Genomic DNA, 6,382 nt, shown 5'->3' on the forward strand with positions numbered 1-6,382 from the left:
TGTGTGTACATATTTATGTGTATGTGTGTGTTTGTTACAGGGCTAGTACTAAACTCGGTGAAAAAGGGATTCGTCTACACTGTTTCGCCGTGTTTAGTACTAGCCCCTGGGGGATCGAAATTGTCCCTAAGTGCAACTGATCCCCCAGGGGCAGTAGCCTACTGTCTATACAAAATAAAGGTTGAAACAGATGTTTTACCGAACACATAAATAAAAATAGCAGCTAAACCACAGTAGAATAGTGAGAATTCAAATAGACTTTAAATGCCTAGTAACGTCATTCTCTCTCTCTCTCTCTCTCTCTCTCTCTCTCTCTCTCTCTCAGCGTTGCACATGTGAACCTAAACTTCTTCGCAGAGTAAAATTAATAAATTCAAGAGAGGTTCGTTTTATTACTTTCAATTCCATCTATGTCACCGTACATGTTAAAAGGTGGATATCTCTCTCTCGTCTCTCTCTCTCTCTCTCTCAGACATTGCATACATAAATACCTACATATATTATATATATATATATATATATATATATATATATACATATAGTATATACATACACACTAAACATACATATACATTATTTATTTCAACAGACACAATGGCCTTTTTAACTTCAGTATTCCCTCACACATTCGCAGATGCGCTTTCCACTGTATAGGCGTGAAGGATTCATAATGGGAATTTGATCCTACGCAGATATATAGATATATATATATATATAATCTATATATATAATATATATATATATATATATATATATATATCTCCACCTTTCACATAATTGTTTTTGTCTTTTTTCTCTAAGCATTTCCTTTACATCACTAGCCCAGACCGGAAACACGCTAAAAACATACAAACGGGCAGCTCCGCTGTAGATGAACGCTCTATTAAATCAGGATTAATCCTGTATTAAATAATGGTACTTCCACGCTGCACCCCCAAAAATATGTATATTCAAATTTTCATTTATCATTACCTTTGCACGTTTGTTTGTCTGTAAGTCAATAGGCGCGTGCGTGTGTGTAGGGAGATATAACATTACATGTTATGTTATATTGTCATATGTCTAGGATACATCTCCGAAATAATTTATTTATCTATTTATCTAATAAATGTTGAAACACAATTATGTGTCTATGTATGTCATGTCTGTATATCGATACATAACGTGGTGTATAGCATATATACATATATATATATATATATATATATATATATATATATATAATATATATGTGTGTGTGTGTGTGTGTGTGTGTGTGCGTGTGTGTGTGTGTGTGTATGTGGGTATGTATGTATATAATAATAGTATAATATCCTAGTATTGTTACTATAGATATATGTATATATATGTATATGTATTATATATATATATATATATATATATATATATATTATTATTAAGAGAGGGTATATTATGTCATGTATATGCATATGTATATAATATGTTACATCTATACTACATACATATACATATACATCGAAACAGAGTACTACCCAGTTGAAGAGGCGCCTACACACACTTGCTTGCAACCACCCGAGAACAAGCACACTGTACAGAACGGCAATTCAAGCCAGTGCAGTCACCGCGCATGCGTGCGTGACCTCTCTACGAGGGAAGAGAAAATTTGACGGGGAGGTTACGAGGGATAAGCTGATGTTCGCGACCTTGCCTCATCATCAGATGACATCTCTCTCTCTCTCTCTCTCTCTCTCTCTCTCTCTCTCTCTCTCTCTCTAAGCTTCGTCGTCATTGCAACAAGAACACGGCAGTTGTAAGGCACCTGTGATTAATTTCAAATTTGGGATGAGGTAAGAGTAAGAGAGAGAGAGAGAGAGAGAGAGAGAGAGAGAGAGAGAGAGTGTGTGTGTGTGTTTTTCAGAGGGCATACCATATAATTTCACTTGAGAGAGAGAGAGAGAGAGAGAGAGAGAGAGAGAGAGAATCATGTTCTCTACCTCAGACACACGCCACACAAACACCAACAAACAAAAACTATAAAACTACACCGGAAATAAACAAACTATAATAATCTGAACCCACCTCTGAGACAACACCACTACAAAAAACAAGTTACTTTCTTTATGCAATTTTTTTTATTAACTTTATTGTCTCTTTTATTTATTTCACCCTATATCAATTGGTCTGGACCAGTCTCTCATTGCTTGAGCTGGTAGAAAGACCTGGCAGAAAGACCTGGTAGAAAGACTTAGGAGAAAGACCTCAGTGAAAGACTTAGGAGAAAGACATGGCAGAAAGACCTTATGACGGACTAGTGCTATATAATGCAGTTGATAATGCCTCCGTCCAATTTTCTCTTTCTATCCTTGAAATGCAAGACAGGATTGCTGTCAAATTCATCCTACGAGTCATATATATATATATATATATATATATATATATATATATATATATATATAGTATATATATATAATATATATAATATAATATATATATAATATATATATATATATATTTGTATTTACATCTATATAGTGTACATATATAAATATTGTAAGGCATACATATACTATATCTATATATCTATATAGTGTACTTATACAAATATTATAAGACATATAGTGCACTTATATAAAAATTGCAAGACACATAGAATATATATATATATATATATATATATATATATATATATATATATATAATACATACATACTTATATACACAGACAAATACCTACACAACCCATCAACAGCATTAACGACAACTTACGCAACAGAGAGAGAGATAGAGAGAAAGACGAGATAGAGAGAGAGAGAGAGAGAGAGGAGAGAGTACATCTTTGTGACATGGCAACTGTGTGAGTCACCCAGAATTCCTACGTAAGGGGCGAAAACGGATTGGCCGCTACGCTCTTATGAAATCCAAATAAAGAAGGAAACATTATTATTATTATTATTATTATTATATAAAGAAATGCGATTATTATTAGTAGTAGTATCTAAGAGCGAATAAGTCCGGAAAGCACGTAGTATTCCGAATGAAAATGTGGATTAAACTTCTTGAAAATTAAATAATTTTGAAAATTATATAAGTCAAGTATTCATATTTAGTTTTAAAAAAATGACGGTACTATAAGAGAGAATCGGGGACGACAGTCTACGAGTATCCATTGCCACTTTTTAATTTGATGTAGGAGAAAGGCATTTCCGTATAAATGTATAAAAAAAAGTAACTGGATGGAAATTATTTTATAATAATATAAGATTATTTTCTAAAACAACGAATTTATACTTTTTGACCACTTCAGTCTTCCTGTCTGCTTGTTAGTTAGGAGTATTGCAGAAAAGTTTACAATCGACCTTTGGTGGGACCAAAGAGGTCTTGCGACTGGCGACAAACGATTCAATTCTGGGAGCGATTCGAATCCAGATCTGGACTGGGTGGTTGGCGGCGGCGGCGGCGGCGGGGGCGGGGGTGGGGCGGCCTTTAACCTTGGAGGAGGTTTGCGGCCTCTAAAAAATTCTCGTTAAAAAAGTATACATATTCATACCACCGAGCAGAACAAAACCATTAGCTTTCTACCTCAACTCTACTAAAACAGAAAACACGGATATGGTAAAACAAAGATTCTTCACAAGAAAACAAGGAAAATGACAGGTAAAACAAACAGACACAAAAACCAAGACGCGAACTTTTCAATCAAACACCCACAAACGCAAGTTTTAACATCTACATTCCACCAGTTCAAGTGCAAGCCGGTGAGTCATTTTCTCCATTTCATAGTCAATAAAAAAAATGTACAAAAAAAAAAAAAAAAAAAATACTACTCAACTAGCATCATCATCTCTGGTTCCCTAACAAACTGAACAGGGCATTGACCCAGAAAACATTGGCTGAATAGTACGAGACAGTATCATAGTTTTTTTTTACATGTGGACTGTGCCTAATACTTGAGTTTTGTGAGATTATGTACGTATATATATATATATATATATATATATAGTATATATATATATATATATATATATATATATATTATATTATATATATAAATAAGCGAATACCACAGGAAAATGATAGGCAGAAATCCAAGCGCTTTCGTCTTTGCGAAAAGCGCTAGATTTCTGCCTATCATTTTCCTGTGGTATTCGCTTATTTAATGAAGCCACGTGCATCTACTGTGATTTTTTTAAGCATCTATATATATATATATATATATATATATATATATATATATATATATATATATATATATATAAATGCTTTAATTCCCCATGACGCAAAGCAAGGGATACTATTTTCGTCTGTAATGCAAAGCTAACCGTGTATTGAAGCTGGGAGGATATGCCACCTAGATACTCTCTTTAACTGATTAGCTTATCAGGAGAGAGAGAGAGAGAGAGAGAGAGAGAGAGAGAGAGAGAGAGAGAGAGAGAGAGGTTGATCACCGGACACATATCACATAATCTTTGTGTTATCACTGATTTATGATGACATCGTTATATAAGAGAGGGTCTTGCTGCATCTAGTAGATGCAAAGGGTCTGCTGCACTAGGTTTGTAAGTATTTACACACACATATATACACATACACACACATACTATATATATGTGAGTGTGTATGTTTCCACATGCGAGTAATATCCGATGGTATTTGTAAACACAATCAGCGATTGTTACACAAAGAACTTCAAAATGACAAACGCTGACATGAGTGAAAAATAATAACCTCTTGATGTAATTCCACAGTGAAATTATAACATAAACGAAATTATAACATAAATACAAGAGAAACTCACATTTCCAAATACAAAAGCTTATGGGAGGAGCAACTCTGTGTCCTTAACCAGCCCAGACTTGAAAAATGAAAGGCGAGAGAGGTAACGAAAAAATGTAGAATGACGTAATCCTTGAGTAAGAGACATCTCGACCTCTTTAAAAAAAAAGAAGGAAACACCGAAGATAGCTCAGGGAAAACCGGAGCGCAAAGGATTCAAATATTCAAACATCATCTTCATCTCATAATGACCCAGGGAAAAAGAATGAGGATTTTAGCGTTGGACCGGATGCTACGTCATCTTACGGTGGTCTAAATCTTTATTATTTTGAGAAAAGACACAGCAAAATTTTTGTCCATTTTAAGAGATTCAAACAAAATGAGATTATGTAATATCTCATGCCCAGAATGCCCAAGTATTTACCAATGCCCCTTGAATAAGCGTTGGACCAGATGCTAAGTCATCCTACGGTAGCCAAAATTATAATTATTGTTATAAAAATTAAACTTCAAAACATTTATTCTTCTGAAGACATAAAAAAATGAGATTTTGTAATAACTCATGCTCAGAATGGTCTAGCGTCTACCAATGCTCCATGAATTAGCAATGGACCAAATAATAAGTCAACTTACGGTGGTCTAAATCATGATTATTATTCAGAGGAAAAGAAACTACAATTTTTTTTTATCCTTTTTGAAGAGATTGAAACAAACAAAAAAGGGAGAAGATCGTGCATTACCGTATGCTCATAATGGACGAGTGTTTACCAATGTTCCTTGCCAATGCTCCGTGAATAAGAGAGCATGAGCTTTGTGCAAGAGATTAGCCAATCGACTGGTAGGATTATGTCACTGGCTACGCCCGTCACTGCCAATCAACGGGGGGGGGGGGGGGGCGGGGGGGGGGGCAACATATGCTAAAAAGTTGTGGGTTGGGGGAGAAGGGTGGGGAGAGGTTCCTATGGAATGCTGTCCTTAAAACTCTTTCGTTTCTGCTCAAAAATAATGATAAAATATAAGTGTAAGAAAGACCAAAAAGGCCAATATCTAAATACCCTAACCCGAGTCTTCTGAAATGTAGGAAATTGGAGGCTTGAACTTTCATAATAGAATTGAGTCAGAACTAGTCTTGCAACATCATGCGATCTCTTTCTGTCTCTTTCTCTTTATCTTTCTTTCTCGTCCGCTTATCTCGAGTTATCTGCTTTTGGCTCTTCTGTCATTGCCTGAGGAGAGAGAGAGAGTTGGACAGGTGTTTTGGTGTACTTATAATGACAGAACAAATAAGAGTCTTTAAACGCGTAGAGAGAGAGAGAGAGAGAGAGAGAGAGAGAGAGAGAGAGAGAGAGAGAGAGAGACGAAGCCCTTGAAAGCTTAAAAGATATCACCTCACAAAAATATATCTAAAAGGATTTCAATGTTAATACTGTGTACGGAATGTTCTGAATGGATTCACACAATTGCCCAAATGTCAAAACGACCCATTAACTTTGTTTAGCCAGGGGCTTAGACACAATTGAAGTCCGAAGTCGTCGATTTATAAAAAAAAAAAAAAAAAAAAAAAAAAAAAAAAAAAAAAAAAAAAAAACACGACCAATAACAACAAGTCCTTTTATATAATAACACCAAATGAGTCCAGTTATACACT

The 6,382-nt window shown here is 34.9% G+C and overlaps 1 protein-coding gene across 1 annotated transcript in view; it reads right to left on the reverse strand.

Moving 5' to 3' along the window:
* Positions 1-6,382, reverse strand: part of LOC135213154 (uncharacterized) — a 309,126-nt gene that overhangs the window by 233,344 nt on the left and 69,400 nt on the right.

The sequence above is a fragment of the Macrobrachium nipponense genome, chromosome 42 (genome assembly GCF_015104395.2).
Source record: "Macrobrachium nipponense isolate FS-2020 chromosome 42, ASM1510439v2, whole genome shotgun sequence".
Taxonomy (NCBI): Eukaryota; Metazoa; Arthropoda; class Malacostraca; order Decapoda; family Palaemonidae; genus Macrobrachium; species Macrobrachium nipponense.